Here is a 19,057-nt window from a genome sequence, read left to right as displayed (position 1 = left end):
GTAAGCGTCTTCTAATTTCATGGCTGCAATCACCATCTGCAGTGATTTTGGAGCCCCCAAAAATAAAGTATGACACTGTTTCTACTGTTTCCCCATCTATTTCTCATGAAGTGATGGGACCAGATGCCATGATCTTAGTTTTCTGAATGTTGAGCTGTAAGCCAACTTTTTCACTCTCCTCTTTCACTTTCATCAAGAGGCTTTTTAGTTCCTCTTCACTTTCTTCCATAAGGGTGGTGTCATCTGCATATCTGAGGTTATTGATGTTTCTCCTGGCAGTCTTCATTCCAGCTTGTGCTTCTTCCAACCCAGTGTTTCTCATGATGTACTCGGCATATAAGTTAAATAAGCAGGGTGACAATATACAGCCTTGACGTACTCCTTTTCCTATTTGGAACCAGTCTGTTGTTCCATGTCCAGTTCTAACTGTTGCTTCCTGACCTGCACATAGGTTTCTCAAGAGGCAGGTCAGGTGGTCTGGTATTCCCATCTCTTTCAGAATTTTCCACAGTTTATTTTGATACACACAGTCAAAGGCTTTGGCATAGTCAATAAAGCAGAAATAGATGTTTTTCTGGGACTCTCTTGCTTTTTTGATGATCCAACAGATGTTGGCAGTTTGAACTCTAGTTCCTCTGCCTTTTCTAAAGCCAGCTTGAACATCTGGAAGTTCACGGTTCATGTATTGCTGAAGCCGGGCTTGGAGAATTTTGAGCATTACTTTACTAGCGCGTGAGATGAGTTCAATTGTGCAGTAGTTTGAGCATTCTTTGCTATTGCCTTTCTTTCAAATTGGAATGAAAACTGACCTTTTCCAGTCCTGTGGCAACTGCTGAGTTTTCCAAATTTGCTGACCTATTGAGTACAGCACCTTGACAGGATCATCTTTTAGGATTTGAAATAGCTTAACTGGAATTCCATCACCTCCACTAGCTTTGTTCATAGTGATGCTTTCTAAGGCCCACTTGACCTCACATTCCAGGATGTCTGGCTCTATGTGACTGATCACACCATCGTAATTATCTGGGCCATGAAGATCTTTTTTGTACAGTTGTCCTGTGTATTCTTGCCACCTCTTCTTAATAGCTTCTGCTTCTGTTAGATCCATAGCATTTCTGTCCTTTATTGAACCCAGTCTTCGCATGGAATGTTCCTTTGGTATCTCTAATTTTCTTGACGAGATCTCTAGTCTTTCCCATTCTGTTGTTTTTCTCTATTTCTTTGCATTGATCAGAGTAAGGCTTTCTTATCTCTCCTTGCTATTCTTTGGAACTCTGCATTCAAATGGTGCAGGCTGTGACGGACCATGCAGAAGCATGGCCATGAGGAGCTACCTCTTGCCCAAGGTCAGAGGCAGTGGCTGAGGGGAGCCACCCCATGTCCGAGGCCAGGGGCAGCGGCTGAGAGGAGCTACCTCACGCCTGAGGTCAGGGGAGGTGGCTGAGATGAGCTACCCCATGCCCAAGGTCAGGGGCTGTGGCCAAGAGGAGCAATCCCACGTCCAAAGAGCAGCAGCTGCACGGGTGCAGGAGGACCGAGAGGAGCTACTCCACATTCAAGGTCAGGAGGGGCGGCCTGAGGAGATACCCATTGTCCAAGGTAAGGAGGAGTGGCTGCGCTTTGCTGGAGCAGCTGTAAAGAGATACCCCACGTCCAAGGTAAGAGAAACTCAAGTAAGATGGTAGGTGTTGTGAGAGGGCATCAAAGGGCAGACACTGAAATCATAATCACAGAAAACTAGCCAATCTGATCACATGGACCATAACCTTGTCTAACTCAATGAAACTAAGCCATGCCGTGTGGAGCCACCCAAGACGGACGGGTCATGGTAGACAGGTCTGACAGAATGTGGTCCACTGGAGAAGGGAATGGCAAACCACTTCAGTATTCTTGCCTTGAGGACCCCATGAACAGTATGAAAAGGCAAAATGATAGGATACTGAAAGAGGAACTCCCCAGGTCGGTAGGTGCCCAATATCCTACTGGAGCTCAGTGGAGAAATAACTCCAGAAAGAATGAAGGGATGGAGCCAAAGCAAAAACAATACCCAGTTGTGGATGTGACTGGTGATAGAAGCAAGGTCCGATGCTGTAAAGAGCAATATCGCATAGGAACCTGGAATGTTAGGTCCATGAATCAAGGCAAATTGGAAGTGGTCAAACAGGATATGGCAAGAGTGAATGTCGACATTCTAGGAATCAGCAAATTACAATGGACAGGAATGGGTGAATTTAACTCAGATGACCATTATATCTACTACTGTGGGCAGGAATCCCTTAAAAGAAATGGAGTAGCCATCATGGTCAACAATAGAGTCCAAAATATGGTACTTGGATGCAATCTCAGAAAGTGTAGGGAAATACAATGCTCTGACTCTGGAATTTGGGTCCTCAGGGCAAACCTGGAAGTCTCACATCTTTGAGTCTATACAGTTTGTGATACACAGAGGCCTGATAAAACACTCTCTGTTGATGCCTTACCTTCCTGGATGGAACATAATTTTCCCAGCTTTTTGTGTGCTCAGAGTCACACACTGCTTGAAAACGCTTGTTGGAAGTAATTTTTCAGTAGCAACTTCCCCTGATGTTGTGACCTTAGGGAAGACCGCCACACTCACAGGAAAAGGCAAAGGATCATCCAGACGTCTGCTCAATCACGTTTTCTTGATAGGAGCGATCCATTCAACCTAACTGTCTAGAATACTCATGGATACTGTTCCTACACATCCTATGTTTGAACCTGGATACCGGACCTTGGCAGCAAAATTTGCATTTTTTCTCAGTTGGCCCTAAACCGGTTAGACCTAGTTACTGCCTGAAAATGCGTCTAATTGCTGTTTTCTTACTTCTGACAGTGATAGTGTTGGTGCACCCTTTGGGATTTATGAATCAAGCAGGAGGCTCTCCACTCCAAGCCACTGGCCCCTTTCCAGGGAGATGTCATCTCATCTAGGTTAGCACAATATGTCACCCAGCACTCTGAGACACACTCTTGCAGCCTGACTTTTCATGGTCAGATCTGGTATGACCTAGGAATGTGTTTACAAATCTCAGAAAGTGGTGGGAAACACACTGCCCTGACTCTGGTATTTAGGTCCTCTGGGAAACTTGGAGGACTCACATATTTGAATCTAGACAGTTCATGACAGGTAGAGGCCTGATAACATATTCTCTCAAGATGCCTTTCCTTCCTTAAAGGAATATAGCTTTCTCAGCATTCTGTGTGCTGAGTTTCACACACTGCTTGAAAACGCTTGTTGGAGGTCATTTTTCATTAGCAATTTCCTCTGGAGGTGTGACTGTAGGGAAGGTGCCACACTCACAGGTAAATTCAAAAGCACTTCCAAACATCTGTTCAATCACGTTTTCTTGGTAGGGGCCATCCATTCAACGTAAGTCTATCTAGAAAATTCGTGGACACTGTGGGGAAACACCCATGTTTGAATCTGGATACCAGACTTTGATGTTAAAATATGCATTTTTCTCTCACTTGGCCTAAAACAGTGCAGCCAGCAACTGCTTGAAATTCCATCTGAATGCTGTTTTCTTACTTCTGACAATGCTAGCTTTGGTTTACCCTTTGGGATTTCTGAAGCACGTGAATGGCTTGCAACTCCTAGCTGCAGGCCCATTTCCAGTGGAATGACACCTCATCTATGTGACCACAGTATTTCACCCAGCACACTCTGATACACTCCCTCAGCATCCTTCCTTAGGAGCAGACCTGGTATGACCTAGGAATGCATTTAGAAGTCTCAGAAAGTGCAGCAAGACACACTGTCCTGACTCTGGAACTTAGGTCCTTTAAGCAGGCCTGAGCTCTCACATCTTAGAAGCTGAACAGTTCCTGCTATAAAAAACACACTCTCTGTTGATGCCTTTCCTTCATTGAAGGAACATAACTTTCCCAATGTACTGTGTGCTGAGAGTCACACACTGCTTGAAAACGTTTGCTTGGAGTTCATTTTTCAGTCGCAATTTCCCCTGAGACTGTGACAGTAGGGAAGCGCCCACAATCACGACAGGCAAGCAAGCATCCAAATGCCTGTTCCATCACGTTTTCTCTGTTAAAGAGGTCCAGTGAACCCAGGTCTATCTGGAAAAGTTTGGATCCTGTGGGGTCACATCCTGAGTGTGAACCTGAATACAGGACAAAATTCACCTTTTTCTCTCAGTTGGCACTAAAACGGTTTGGCATAGCAACTGCTTGAATATCCATCCAGTACTTGTTTTCTTATTTCTGACAGTGACAGATTTGGTCCACCCATGTAATTTCTGAAGCAAGCAGTCCACTTGCCACTTCTATCTGGTGGTCCCTTTCCTGTGAAATGTCACATAATGTAGGTAGCACCACATGGCACCCAGCTCTCTCAGACACACTCCGACAGCCTGTTTCCTCATTGGCAGTCCTGGTATGACCTAGGAATGTATTTACAAGGCTCAGAGATTGTATGGAAATATATGCCCTGACTCGGGATGTTAGGTCATCTGGGCAAGACTGGAGGTCTCACGTCTTACAATCTAGACAGTTCCTAATAGGTAGAGGCCTGGAAACACACTCTCTGTTAATTCCTTTCCTTACTCAAAGGGCCATTGCTTTCCCAACATTTTAGGGCCAACCTAGAGGAAAATGCGAATTTTCCCACCAAGGTCCATTACCCAGGTTCACACTTAGGATGTGTCCCCACAGCACTGAAGAATTTTCAAGACAGACCTAGGCTAACCCTAACCCTAATCCTAACCCTAGGATCTCTCCTACAGAGAAACATGATGGAACAGACGTTTGGATGATGTTTTGCCTTTTCCTATGAGTGTGGTGGACTTCCCTATGGTCAAACCATCAAGGGAAATTGCTACTGAAAAATGACTTCCAGGCAAGCATTTTCAAGCAGTATGTGACTCTCAGCACACAAAATGCTGGGAAAGCTATATTCATTCGAGGAAGGAAAGGCATCAATAGAGAGCCCTCTATCTATCAGGATCTGTCTATATTCTAAGATGTGAGATCTCCAGGCTTGTCCAGAGGACCCATCTTCCAGAGTCTGGGCAGTGTTTCCCTGCAAATTCTGAGCCTTGTAAGCACATTCCAAGATCACTCAGGAATGCCCATGATGAAACAGGCTATGGAAGAGTGTCCGTGTGTGCTGTGTGTCATTCTGTCCTTACCAAATGAACTGACATTCCACTGGAAATGGGCCAGGGACTAGGAGTTATGAACAGCCTGTTGCTTCAGAAATCCAGAAAGGTGGAACAAAACTCTCATTGTCAAAAGTAAGAAAACAGGTATTAAATGAACTTTCAAGCAGTTGTTAGGCCACAACGTTTTAAGCCCAATGGAGAGAATAATGCAAATTTTGCCACCAAGATCCGCTATCAAGATTCACATTCAGGATGTGTCCCTGCAGTATCCAAGAATTTTCCAGATAGGACTAGGCTCACTATATCTCACCTACAGAGCAAACGTGATGGAACAGACAGTTGAATGTGGTACCCTTTTACTGTGTTTGTGGGGCTCTCCCTCCAGTCACATCTTCAGGGGAAATTCTTAGTGATAAATGAGCTCCAAGCAAGTGTATGACACTCAGGAAGCAGAATGTTGGGAAAACAATGTTCCTTCAAGGAAAGAAAGGCATCAGCAGAGAATGAATTTTCAGTCCTTTATCTATCAAGAATTGTCTAGATTCTAAGATGTGAGACCTCCAATCTTACCCTGAGGACCTAACTTGCAGAGTCAGGGCAGTGTGTTTCCCTGCACTAGCCCAGGCTTTTAACCACCTTCCTACATCATCCCAGAACTGCCCATGAGGAAACAGGCTGCAGGAATGTGTTCAGACTGCTGGGTGCCATACTGTTGTTACCCAGGTGAGGTGACATTCCATTGCAAATAGGCCATCAGCAGCACTTGTGAGCCGCCTTCTTGCTTCTGAAATCCCAAAGGTGGGTCAAAAGCGATCACTGTCAGAAGTTAAAAAAAAAAAAAAAGCAATTGTATGGATTTTCTAGCAGTTGCAAATTTGGCCATCAAGGTCCGGTATCCACTGTCAGACTCAGGAGGTGTCTCTGCTGTATCTACCCATATTTCACAAAGACCTAGGCTCACTGGCTGCTCCTATAGAGAAAATGTGATGGAACAGACGTTTGGATCTTGGATTGCCTTACCCTGTGAGTGTGCGGGACATCCTTACTGTCATAACATCACAAGAAATTGCTACTGAAAAATGACCTGCAAGCAAACGGTTTCAAGCAATGTGTGACTCTCAGTTCACAGAATACTGGGAAAGTACTGTTTCTTCGAGGAAGGAAGGGTATCAACAGAGAGTGTGTTTTCAGGCCTCTATTTATGAAGAACTGTTTTGATTCTAACAAGAGAGCCCTCCAGCCTTCCCAGAGAACCGAACTTCCAGAGTCAGGGCAGTGTCTTCCCTGCCGTTTAAATGCTTTGTAAACATATTCCCAGGTCACACCAGGACTGTCCATGAGGACACAAACTGTGGGAGTGTGTCTGAGTATACAGAGGGGCTATTATGTGCTTACTTAGATAAGGTGACATTCCACTGGAAATAGGCCCGTGACTAGGAGTGGTGATCTGCTTGCTTGCTTCAGAAATCCCAAAGGGTGAACCAAAGTTATTGCTGTTCAAAGTAAGAAAACAGCAATTAGATGGATTTTCAAGCAGGTGCCAGGCCACACAGTTTTAGGACAAACCGAAAGAAAAATGTGAATTGTGCCACCAGTTTCGGTATCCAGGTTCACACTTAGGATGTGGTCCTGCAGTATACACGATTTTCCAGACAGACCTAGGTTCTCTGGATCACTCCTAGAGACAAAATGTGATGCAACAGAAGTTTGGATGTTGGTTTGCCTTTTCCAAAGAGTGTGGGGGCCTTCCCTAAGGTTACACTGTCAGAGGAAGTTTCTACTGAAAAATGACCTCCAAAGAGAGTTTTCAAGCAGTGTGTGACTCTCAGCACAGAGAATGCAGGGAAAAGTATGTTTCTTCAAGGAAGAAAAGGCATCAACAGAGAGTGTGTTATTAGGCCTATATCTATTAGGACTGTCTAGAATCTAACATTGACCTCCAGGCTTGTCCAGGGGACCTAACTACCAGAGTTAAGGCACTGTTTTTCCTGCACTTTCCAAGCCTCCCAAAGACATCCTAGGTCATATAGGAACTGCCCATGAGGAAACAGACTGTAGGAGAGTGTCTGAGAGTGTATGGTACCAATACTGTGCTTACCTAGATGAGATGACATTCCCCTGGGAATGGGCCAGAGGCTAGGAGTGGTGAGTCGCCTGCTTGATTCAGAAATCCCAAAGGATGGACCAAAGCTATCATTGTCAGAAGGAAGAAAACAGCAATTGGATGGATTTCCAAGCAGTTGCAAGGCCGTAGCATTTTCCCAAATCAAGAGAAAAAATGTTATTTTTGCCCCCAAAATCCGGTATCCATGTTCAGACTCAGGATTTCTCTATGCAGTATCCACAAAGGTTCCAGACAGAACTAGTCTCAGTGGATCGATCCTACTGAGAAAATGTGATGGAACAGACGTTTGGATGCTAATTTGTCTTTCTCTATGAATGGGGAGTGGGGCATCCCCATGGTCACACCATCAGGGGAAAGTGCTACTGAAAAATGACCTCCATGCAAGCATATTCAAGCCGTGTGTATCTCTCTGCACACAAAATATTTGGAAAGTTATGTTCCTTCAAGAAAAGAAATGCATCAACAGAGAGTGTTTTCAGCCCTCTATCTATCAGGAACTGTCTACATTCTAAGTCATGAGACCTTCGGTCTTTCCTAGGGATCCTAACACCCAGAGTCAGGGCAGTGTGTTTCCATGAACTTTTCGGGCCTTGTAAACACTTTCCAAGTATATACTGGGACTGCTCCTGAAGAAACAGGCTGCACGAGTGTATCCGAGTGTGTTGGGTGGCATAAGTGTGCTTACCTTCATGAGGTGCCAATACAATGGAAATCGGCTAGTGGCTGGAGTGGTGAGCAACCTGCTTGCTTCAGAAATTCCAAAGGGTGGACAAATCTATCCCTGTCAAAAGTAAGAAAACAACAATTGGATGGATTTTCAAGGATTTGCTACGCTGCACCATTTTAGAACCAACGTGGTCCCAAAATGAGTGTGGGAGATAAAAATGAGAATTTTGCCACCAAGTTCATATATACAAGTTCACACTCATGATGTGTCCCCACAATACCCACGAATTTTCCAGACAGACCTAGGCTCACTTGATCGCACCTAAAGACAAAATGTGATGGAGTACACGTTTGGATGTTGGTTTGCCTTTCCCCGTGAGGGTGCGAGCCTTCCCTACCATTGCACCATCAGGGGAATTTTCTACTGACCAATGACCTACAAGCAAGTGTTTTCAAGCACCGTGTGACTCTCAGCACACAGAATGTTGGGAAAGCTATGTTCCTTCGAGGAAGGAAAGGCATCCATACGGAGTGTATTTTTAGGCCTCTATCTATCAGGAACTGTCTAGAACCCAAGGCATGAGACTTCAAGGCTTTCCCAGGGTCCTAACTTCCAGAGTTAGGGCACTGTGTTTCCCTGCACCTTCCAAGGCTTTAAACACATTCCTTATTCAAACTGGGACTGACCATGAGGAAACAGGACGCAGGAGTATGTCTGAGAGGGCTGGGTGCCATACAGTGCTTAACTAGATGAGGTGACATTCCACTGGAAATGGGCCAGCAGATAAGAGTAGCGAGCCGCCTGCTTGCTTTAGAAATCTCAAAGGTTTGACCAATGTTATCACTGTCATTATTAAGAAGAGAGCAATTGGATGGATTTTCAGGCAGTTGCTAAGGCCACACTCTTTTAGATCCAACTGACAAAAATTGCTAATTTTGCCAACAAATTCAAGGATGCAGATTCACACTCAGTATGTGTCCCTGTAGTATCCAAGAATTTTCCAGACAGACCTAGGATCACTGGATCTCTCCTACAGAGAAAACCTGATGGAACAAACGTTTGGATGTTAGTTTGCTTTTTCCCTGTGAGTGTGGGACTGTCCTGACTGTAACGCAGTCAGGGGAAGTTCTTACTGAAAAATGAAATCCAAGCAAGCATTTTAGAGCAGTGAGTTACTCTCAGCACACAGAATGCTAGGAAATCTATGTTCCTTTGATGAAAGAAAAACATAAAAGTAGAGTGTTTTTCATGCATCTGTCTATCAGGAACTGTCTAGATTGTAAGATGTCAGAACTCCAGGTTTGCACAGAGACCCTAATTTCCAGTCATAGCCAGTATATTTTCCTGCACTTTCTGGGCCTTTTGAACACATTCCTAGCTCATATTGGGTCTGTCCCTCAGGAAAAAGGCTTAGGAAACTATCTAAAAGTGCTGAGTGCCATAATGTTGTTACCTTGATTAGTTGACAATCTATTGGAAATGATCCTGCCACAAGGAGTTGCAAGCTGCCTGTTTGCATAGAAATAGAAATAATTTGACCAAACCCATTTATGCCATAAGTAAGAAATTGTCAATTGGATGGATTCTCAGGCAGCTGTCAGCCCACACCCTTTTAATGCCAACAGAGAGAAAAGGTGAGTTTTGCCAACAAGGTTCAATATCCAGGTTCACACTCAGTATGTGTCTCTGCAGTGTCCAAGACTTTTCCAAACAGAGCTAGGATCACTAGATCTCTCCTGCAGAGAAAACTTGATGGAACTTTTACTCTGAAACAGGGTCAGTCTTGTTGAGGTGACTCCTTCCCCAAGGCCACAGCTGGGAGGCCTCAAGCCAAGGCCATAGAAGTGGGGCCTAGAACCAAGGTCACCTGTGAATCTGACTGGGCACCCTTTGCAACTGTTGTCAAAAGCACCTGATCATCGCTAATGAGCTTCCTGACTCCCTACCAGGCAAAGATGCCCACTTCAGTAAACACCCTATGGTACCCCACCCAATCACCTAATATCAACCTTCCAGCAGGAATTTTCTTTTTCTTGAAACTAAAAATTGGCTCTTAACCCAGGAAATCAGTCAACTTTCCCTAGTCTGTCAGGTGGTTGGCCCCCTGAGCTCACAGTGCCCACTTTATCTCTGTTCTTTGTTCTTAATACAAACTCACTCCCTTCTGAAACTATGTCTGGACATTCTTTTCCAACTCGTGCTCAGACGGCCTCAACAAGCCTTCCATCACCAGAGCCACTTTCCTGGATCACACTCACCACTTGCTTGTCCACTCCCAGCTCGGAGCAGAAAGGCCCCCTCAGCCTGGTCCTTCCCTCTCACATCCCGTGCCTGGTCACCAGGAGCTCCCACCATCCCTGGGCAGGCTGTCTTCTGTGTCCTGCAGAGGCCTCTGTGGTGTCAGGTGAAGAAACAAGAGGCACCCATGAAGCCTCCCACTCCAGCACAGCAACCAGTACCCACCTACTGAACTCTTCACTCTGGAGGGGCCTGGGGGTGTTTCAGGGAACGTCCCCCAACATGTCCTTGTTCTCATCTAATTCCAGCACTGCCCACGTGAGAGTCACTAAGCTACTCTGTGATGACTGCACAGAGAGAATACTTGTTCACTCGCCCCTCCCAGGATACATGGTTCTTATGGGCAGGTGCCTCCCAGGATATGGGGCTCACCTGGGCAGGTACCCTGCAGGGCTCAGCACCCAGGAACTGTGCACAGAGCCCTCATTACAAAGAGCCCCCAGCTCCTCTGTTGGACAGATCTGACCTTGAGACCCTCAGAGGAGGACCTGAGGTAACATACAGCAGCTTCAGGTTAGCTTTGTGACCTTGGGCTTCACTGGTTGCAGCCTCCTTCCAGCAGGTTTTCCAGAGGGTCCCATAGCACCTGGGCACTGAGTCTGTCTCCACCCACCACCCATCCTCTCCCTGACCCCTGGGTCCCTCTCATTAGAAGAAGGCCTTCCTGAAATCCTCTCCCACTTGTAGGTCAGATAAAAAGATTAGAAAACAAGTCAGAGCAGCAGCCCCATATCCATCCTGACCCAAATGACCCACACCTGTTCCTGGAACCCTGGCCAGGACAATGAGGCCCATTTTCTGAAACCACAAGCCCAGGTGGGCAGATTGGCTGACCTGACTGGCCTGCCCTTTAGATGTGTGCCTGGGTTGAGGTCTATATAAACCCCCTCAAGGGCCTGCAGCTGTACCTAATGCTGTCTATCTGCTCAGATGTTGCAGGGCTGGCTTGATAAGAGAGTGAGGGCCCATGGTGTTTCGGGGGATTGGGTCTGTGTTGGGCTCCGCTGGACCTTTTGCAGGAGGTGCTAGGCTGTCACTTGCTAAGGATGGGCTGTGTCGCCTGTTCCTGCTGTTGGAAATCTTCTCAGGCAGAGGTGAGGAAGCAAGAAAACAGGCAATGGGAGCAGGACAGGAGGAGTAACTCAGGTAGGAAAGTGCAAAGCTTCCAGGTCACCCAGGCCAGGACCATTCTGCCTGACCTACAGGAGCCACGTCAGTAAGCATGCTGTCGCTGGAGTGGCTCCACTTTTCTCCAGCCTGTGAGGTCTTTGCACATATTCAAGTGTTTTATCTATGAAGGGCAGATGAGGTTCAGGAATGGCTAGCCTGGGGGTCAGCCATCATTTACTTAGAGATGACTCCATGGAGTCTCCCAGCTTCCCACTGAGGACCCTCCTTGGGAGGGGAGGGGGTGGGGTATGTGCAAGGGCTGCTGGCTACACATGAGTAAGTCCCCATCCCTGACCATCTTCAGAATTGCTCATCCCTGAAGCAAGTGTCCTAATTGGGCTTTCACCTGTGCAACTGGTGGCTTCTTAATTAGCAATGTGGCCATTGATATTAAATGCCCTCCATCAGGACTGAGATGTTACACCACATGTACTGGTGTAAGAACCTGGGGAGGCGTGTGCATCCAGTACCCCTAGGCACAGGCTTCAGACTTGACCCCTCAACATTCTGGAGTCCAGCCACTGCTTTAGCATTTCTGAGGGTCCAGTGCTGATTTTAAGGGTTCTGTAATCCACCCTTCATCTGCTTTAATGAGACCCACATTTCTAGGATCCTACAGAGCAGGGTCTGTGTGGCTGCTCCTGTGGCTTCTCTAACATGATCACAAGCTGGGTGGTTTAAAACAACAGGAGTTCATCCTCCCCCAGTCCTGGAGACCAGACATCGGAAATCAAGGTGGCACAGGGCTGAGGTCCCTCCAGAGGCTCCAGGATAGGATCATTCCTGCCTTTTCCAACTTCAGGGGCTCCATGGGTCCCTGGGCTTGTGGCCCCTCCCTCCCATCTCTGCCTCTGCCTTTAAGAGGCTTCCCCTTTGTGTCCTCTTTCATCTCTTCAAAGGAGTCTGTCAGTTGGATTGAAGGTCACCCTAACCCTAGATGACCTTACCTTGCTATCCTTAACTACATCTACAAAGACTCTTTTCCCAGATACGGCCCTGTTCTGGGGGGACACATCTTTGGTGGCCACCATTTACCCCATTCTCTCTGTATCAAATAACCCTCATTTTAGGAGATCACCACAGGCCCATAAAGACGGGCACAGAGAGCGGCCACACACATGGAGTCTGGAGAGAATGAAGCCCTTGGAGTCACCTGGAATGGATGAAGGCCTGGCTTCATCAGGTGAGGGGAATCACAGGGAGGAGAGGAGTATGGTCTTGTTTAGGCTTCAAAAAGACCACATTGGGGTGGGATGTGAGATGCACAATGGGGGCGGGGAGCTTCATCAGGGCCTGTGGGGGGGGGGAGGTTAGGCTTGGGTCAGGGCCATGGGTGTAGAGGGGACTTAGTGTGGGGGTTGGTCATACACCCAGGAGGAAGAGCTCACAGTCACTGGGGCACAAGGTCCTGGGAACCTGGGAGGTCTTCGTCTTTCTGAACCTGAAGAGGAAACGTTAAAATTTTGCATCACCTCCTGCTCCTTCTGCCTCTGTAACTCAGCTTGCTCCTTGCAAAGTCTGGATCATGTAGGTCATGCAACCTCAGAAAGTGGGGACTTAGAATACTCGGAGCTGGAGTTCGTCTCCCTTGCCCTTGCCCTGGCCCCTGCAAACCTTCTTGATCATGCCTGTTCGTGATAATGAAGAGCCCGCCTCCCTGACACTCCCCTCACCCCAGGGGGAACTCCCCACTCTGCTGGAGCACCTGGCTGTTGGTGGCCACTGACAGCACTCTGGTCTCCTCAGGACCCAGTAGGGCTTCAGCTTTGGGATACTGTGAGGTTCAGTTCAGGCAGATGGAATCTGGTCTCCTCAGAACCCACTGGGGCTTCAGTTTGGGGGCATTGTGGGGTTTAGTTCAGGTTGATTGAATCTCGTCTCCTCAGGACCTGCTGGGGGTTCAGCTTTGGGACATTGTGGGGTTCAGTTCAGGCTGACAGGAGATGGGTCACCACAAGACCCATGTGGTTTCAGCTTTGGGGCATTGTGGGGTTCAATTCAGGCTGAGAGAACTTGATCTCCTCAGGACCTTATGGAGGTTCAGCTTTGTGACATTGTGGGGTTCAGTTCAGGCTGACAGGAGATGGGTCACCACGAGACCCATGTGGTTTCAGCTTTGGGGCATTGTGGGGTTCAATTCAGGCTGAGAGAATTTGATCTCCTCAGGACCTTATGGGGGTTCAGCTTTGTGACATTGTGGGGCTCAGTTCAGGCTGACAGGAGGTGGGTCACCACAGGAACCATTGTATTTTGGCTTTGGGGCATTATGGGGTTTAGTTTTGGCTGATGGAATCTAGTCTTCTCAGGATCCACTAGGACTTCAATTTTGGGGCATTGTGGGGTTCAGTTGAGGCTGACAGGACTCTGATCTCCTCAGAACCCATTGGTGCTTCAGCTTTGGGACATTGTGGGGTTCAATTGAGTCTGACGGGAGCCTGGTTTCCTCAAGATTCCTGCAACGATGTGCTGCTGAAAGAAAAAGTGAGGAAAATTGGGAAGAATCTTCTGTGTGTGGCTGTTGCTGAAAATCTGTCTTAAGAGGACCCAAGACTGTTAGGGCTTGATGTGGAAAGTTGTGGGATTTTAGTCAATTTTTGTCTGTGGTGTGAGATGGTGTCCTATATTGTTCCTTGGTGTGTGGTTTCCATTTTTCCCAGCACAGTTTATTGGGCGGGTGTGTGTGTGTGTGTGTGTGTGTGTGTGTGTGTGTGTGGGTGTGGGTGTGGGTGTGGGTGTGGGTGTGGGTGTGGGTGTGGGTGTGGGTGTGGGTGTGGGTGTGGGTGTGGGTGTGTGGGTGTGGGTGTGGGTGTGGGTGTGGGTGTGGGTGTGGGTGTGGGTGTGTGTGTGTGTGGGTGTGTGTGTGTGTGTGTGTGTGTGTCCTTTCCAGGTGTATGTTCTTAGTTCCTTTCTTGTAAATTAATTACCATGCACCTGTAGGTTTACTTCTGAGCTCTCTTGACTATTTCTGTGCCAATTCCACTCGTCTTCTGGTGACTTTAGGTCCATACTCTAGATTGAAGTCAGGGATAGACATGCCACCAGCCTGTTCTGCTTTCTCAGGATCCCTTTGGCTCTTCTGGTTCCTCTGTGGCTCCACACAGATGTGAAGATTGCTTTTGTTTCTGTGAAAAATGTCATTGAAATGTTGGCAGTGATTGCATGAATGTGTACGTTGCTTTGGTTAGAATGGATATTTTAATGGTATTTTCACCCATAAGCATGGGATATCTTTTTACTTGTGTCCATTCAGTTTCTTTGATCATTGTGTTGTAGTTTTTAGCTTGCAGGTCTTTCAAGTCCTTGGTTAGATTTCTAGTTATGTTTGGGAGGGGATGCAACTGTAAAAGGAATTATTTTCTTAATTTCTCTTTCTGATAGTTCATTATTAGTGTAGAGAATCACAAATGATCTTTCAGTTCTGCTGACTTTCTTTTTCCTTTTTTATGGCCCCGCAGCTCGACATGTTGAATCTTAGTTCCCTGACCAAGGATCAAACCTGTACCCCCTGCAGTGGAAGTGCAGTCTTAACCACTGGACTGCCAGGCAAGTCCGTGAATTCGCTTTTTAGTTCTGACAGTTGCTTTGGTGTAGTGTTATGCGGAAAACTAGAATTAAGATATCTCATAGTTTCAGTTTCATCTGGTCATCCACAGCGCCCAGGGCATGGTGTCTACTAATATACTCTTCCTATGCTGCCTTTTAATACCATGTGGACCAGTACAAGGCAATTAGCATCAAACTACTTTAGCTGAATTTGGTTTGGTTAAGTTTTGGCCTCTATTGCAATGTTCGATGTCATCTCTGATTTTCTGGCATGTGACTTACATGGCCGTATTGAAAACTTACTTTCTAGTAAAATTTCAAACGTGTCTACTTTAAATAGTGGTACAAAGTTTTCTACATTCACACCAAATACCACAATGTGTTTTACCCAAAACATGGTCACTTTCCCAGGGAACCAGCCCATAACCCCAAAATGGGGGATAATTATGGTTTCCACATTACAATCCTATCCATAGGACCAGTTCAACTTTCATCAGCTGCCCAAGCTTTGTACCACTGTCTTTCTTCATTCTAATGCAGTCTTCTTTTTCTGGAGCCATCACTGGGGCTTTCCCTCATGTTAAAAACCTTCATGGATTTAAAGTGACAAGATGACTATGATCTGGTTGGCTTTTCAGTGTGGTTTCTTTCACTGAGAATGTTTTTAGTGCTTTTCCATGTTGTTCCATGTGCCATTTTTTTCATTGTGCTTACAAACATGTAACAACATTTATTATTTGAGTCATTTTAAGTATGAACTTCTATAGCATTAACTGCACTCACATTGTAAAAATTTCCCCAACCATTCATCTCCAGAATGTTTTCCTTTTCCTGAAGTGACACTGTAACCATTAAATACTCATAACCCCCAATCCCTGGCCATCTTATTCTACTTGGAATTTGTCTTATATGGATATCTCATACTAGTGGAATCATAGAACATTTTTCCTTTTGTGTCAGGCTTGTTTCACTTCACCTAATGACTTGAAGTTTCATCTACATTATAGCATGTATGAGAGTTATCTTGTTTTTAAAGGTTGAGTCATATCCCATTGTGTATATACTACATCGTGCTTATCCAGTCATCTGTTGAACACTTGTGCTGCTTCCACCTTTGGTTACTATGAATAATGCTGCTATGAATATGGGGTTTGAATATCTGTTCCAGTATTTGGTTTTAAATATTTTGAGTGTATAACCTGGACCAGAATTGATGGATTCTATGTTAACTCTGTGTTTAAGTTTTTGAAAAGCCCCCTACTATTTTCTGAAGCTGTGGCATTATTTTACTATATTCCTTTATATGGCAGAGTAATGCATCTCATGGATGGAACTGCCCTATTTGCTCTTCCATTCACTTGTTGGTGGACATTTTCATTGTTTTTAACTTGGGCTATCAAGAACATTGCTGCTGTAAATATTGGTGTACAAGTATATATTTGAAAACCTCTTTTAAATCCTTTGGATGTATATCTAGGAGTGGAGTTACCAAAACATATGATATTTCAGTTCAGTCACTCAGCCATGTCCGACTCTTTGTGAACCCGTGGACTGCAGCACACCAGGCTTCCCTGTCCATCACCAACTCCCAGAGCTTGCTCAAACTCATGTCCATCGAGTTGGTGATGCCATCAACCATCTCATCCTCTGTTATCCCCTTCTGCTCCTGCCTTCTATCTTTCCCAGCATCAGGGTCTTTTCCAATGAGGCAGTTCTTCACATTAGGTGGCCAAAGTATTGCAGTTTCAGCTTCAGCATCAGTCCTTCCAGTGAATATTCAGGGCTGATTTCCATTAGGATTGACTTGTTGGATCTCCTTGCAGTCCAAGTGATGCTCAAGAGTCTTCTCCAACACCACAGTTCCAAAGCATCACTTCTTCGGTGCTCAGTTTTCTTTGTAGTCCAGCTGTAACATCTATACATGACTATTGGAACAACCATAGCTTTGAGTACATGGACCTTTGTTGGTAATGTCTCTGCTTTTTAATATGCTATCTAGGTTGGTCATAACTTTTATTCCAAGGAGCAGGTGTCTTTTAATTTCATGGCTGCAGTCACCATCTTCAGTGATTTTGGAGCCCCCCCACAATAAAGTCTGTCACCATTTCCATTGTTTTCCCATCTATTTGCCATGAAGTGATGGGGCCGGATGCCATGTTCTTAGTTTTCTGAATACTGAGTTTTAAGCCAACTTTTTCACTCTCCTCTTTCACTTTCATCAAGAAACTCTTTAGTTCTTCTTTGCTTTTTGCCATAAGAGTGGTGTCATCTGTGTATCTGAAATTATTGATATTTCTCCTGGCAATTTTGATTCCAGCTTGTGCCTCATCCAGCCTCAGGATTTCACATGATATACTCTGCCTATAAGTTAAATAAGCAGGGTGCTGTATGCCTTTCCTGATTTGGAACCAGTCCATTGTTCCATGTCTAGTTCTAATTGTTGCTTCTTCACCTGCATACAGATTTCTCAGGAGGCAGGTAAGGTGGTCTGGTATTCCCATACCTTTCAGAATTTTCCACAGTTTGTGGTGATCTGCACAGTCAAAGGCTTTGGCATTGTTAACAAAGCAGAAGTAAATATTTTTCTGGATGTTTTTCTCTCTTGCTCTTTCAATGATCCAATGCGTGTTGGCAATTTGATCTCTGGTCCCTCTGTCTTTTCTAAATCCAGCTTGAACATCTAGAAATTCATGGTTCATTTACTGTTGAAGCCTGGCTTGGAGAAATTTGATCATTACTTTGTTAACGTGTGAGATGAGTGCAACTGTGTGGTAGTTGGAACATTCTTTGGCTTTGCCTTTCTTTGGGATTGGAATGAAAACTGACCTTTTCCAGTCCTGTGGCCACTGCTGAGGGATATAATTACATTTTTATGTTTTTGAGAAAATGCTTATTTTGTACACATTGATTGCACCATTTTACCTCTCCACAAGTAAATTTTTGAGTTTCAATTTTGTACATTTTCGCCAACATTTGTCATTTGTCTTTATTGTTGATTTTCCTCACGTCCATCCTGAGTGCCTTATTAAGGAGGAAGTCATAATGCAGGACCCACATTTGAGGAAAGGGGAGTTAGTTTCATATACTTGATGGACAGCTGAGTCTGTATCAATTATTTAGAATCTTTCTGTGTGAGATGTTTATTCAACATTACTCATAAAACCTAATTTTTATTTTTTACCAGTTTGGACACCTGAAAATTATTTTAAACTTTTGGGAGCTTCCCTGGTGGCTCAGCCTGTAAAAGCATATGCTTGCAATGCAGGAGACCCGGGTTCAATCCCTGGGTGGGGAAGATCCCCTGGAGAAGGAAATGGCAACCCACTCCAGTACTCTTGCCTGGAAAATTTCATGAATGGAGGCGCCTCATAGCTTACAGTCCATGGGGTTGCAAAGAGTCAGACACGACTGAGCAACTTCACTTTCACTTTCTTTCTTTTTTATTTATTTATTTTCTCAGTTGGTTTTGTCATACATTGACATGAATCAGCAATAGATTTACACATATTCCCCATCCCGATCCCCCCTCCCACCTCCCTCTCCACCCGATTCCCCTGGGTCTTCCCAGTGCACCAGGCTCGAGCACTTGTCTCATGCATCCCACCTGGGCTGGTGACCTGTTTCACCATAGATAATATACATGCTGTTCTTTCACAACATCCTACCCTCACCTTCTCCCACAGAGTTCAAAAGTCTGTTCTGTTCTTCTGTGTCTCTTTTTCTGTTTTGCATATAGGGTTGTCGTTATCATCTTTCTAAATTCCATATATATGTGTTAGTATGCTGTAATGTTCTTTATCTTTCTGGCTTACTTCACTCTGTATAATGGGCTCCAGTTTCATCCATCTCATTAGAACTGGTTCAAATGAATTCTTTTTTAACGGCTGAGTAATATTCCATGGTGTATATGTACCCCAGCTTCCTTATCCATTCATCTGCTGATGGGCATCTAGGTTGCTTCCATGTCCTGGCTATTATAAACAGTGCTGCGATGAACATTGGGGTGCACGTGTCTCTTTCAGATCTGGTTTCCTCAGTGTGTATGCCAGAAGTGGGATTGCTGGGTCATATGGCAGTTCTAATTCCAGTTTTTAAGAAATCTTCACACTGTTGTCC

The 19,057-nt window shown here is 45.3% G+C and overlaps 1 pseudogene; it reads left to right on the top strand.

The window, feature by feature from the left end:
- Positions 1–1,457: 1,457 nt before the first annotated feature.
- The window catches only part of LOC122452974, a 39,620-nt pseudogene continuing 22,020 nt past the window's right edge, over positions 1,458–19,057 (top strand).

The sequence above is a fragment of the Cervus canadensis genome, chromosome 14 (genome assembly GCF_019320065.1).
Source record: "Cervus canadensis isolate Bull #8, Minnesota chromosome 14, ASM1932006v1, whole genome shotgun sequence".
NCBI lineage: Eukaryota > Metazoa > Chordata > Mammalia > Artiodactyla > Cervidae > Cervus > Cervus canadensis.
Note: the sequence above shows the minus strand (reverse complement) of the source record. Positions and strands in the feature narration are given on the sequence as shown.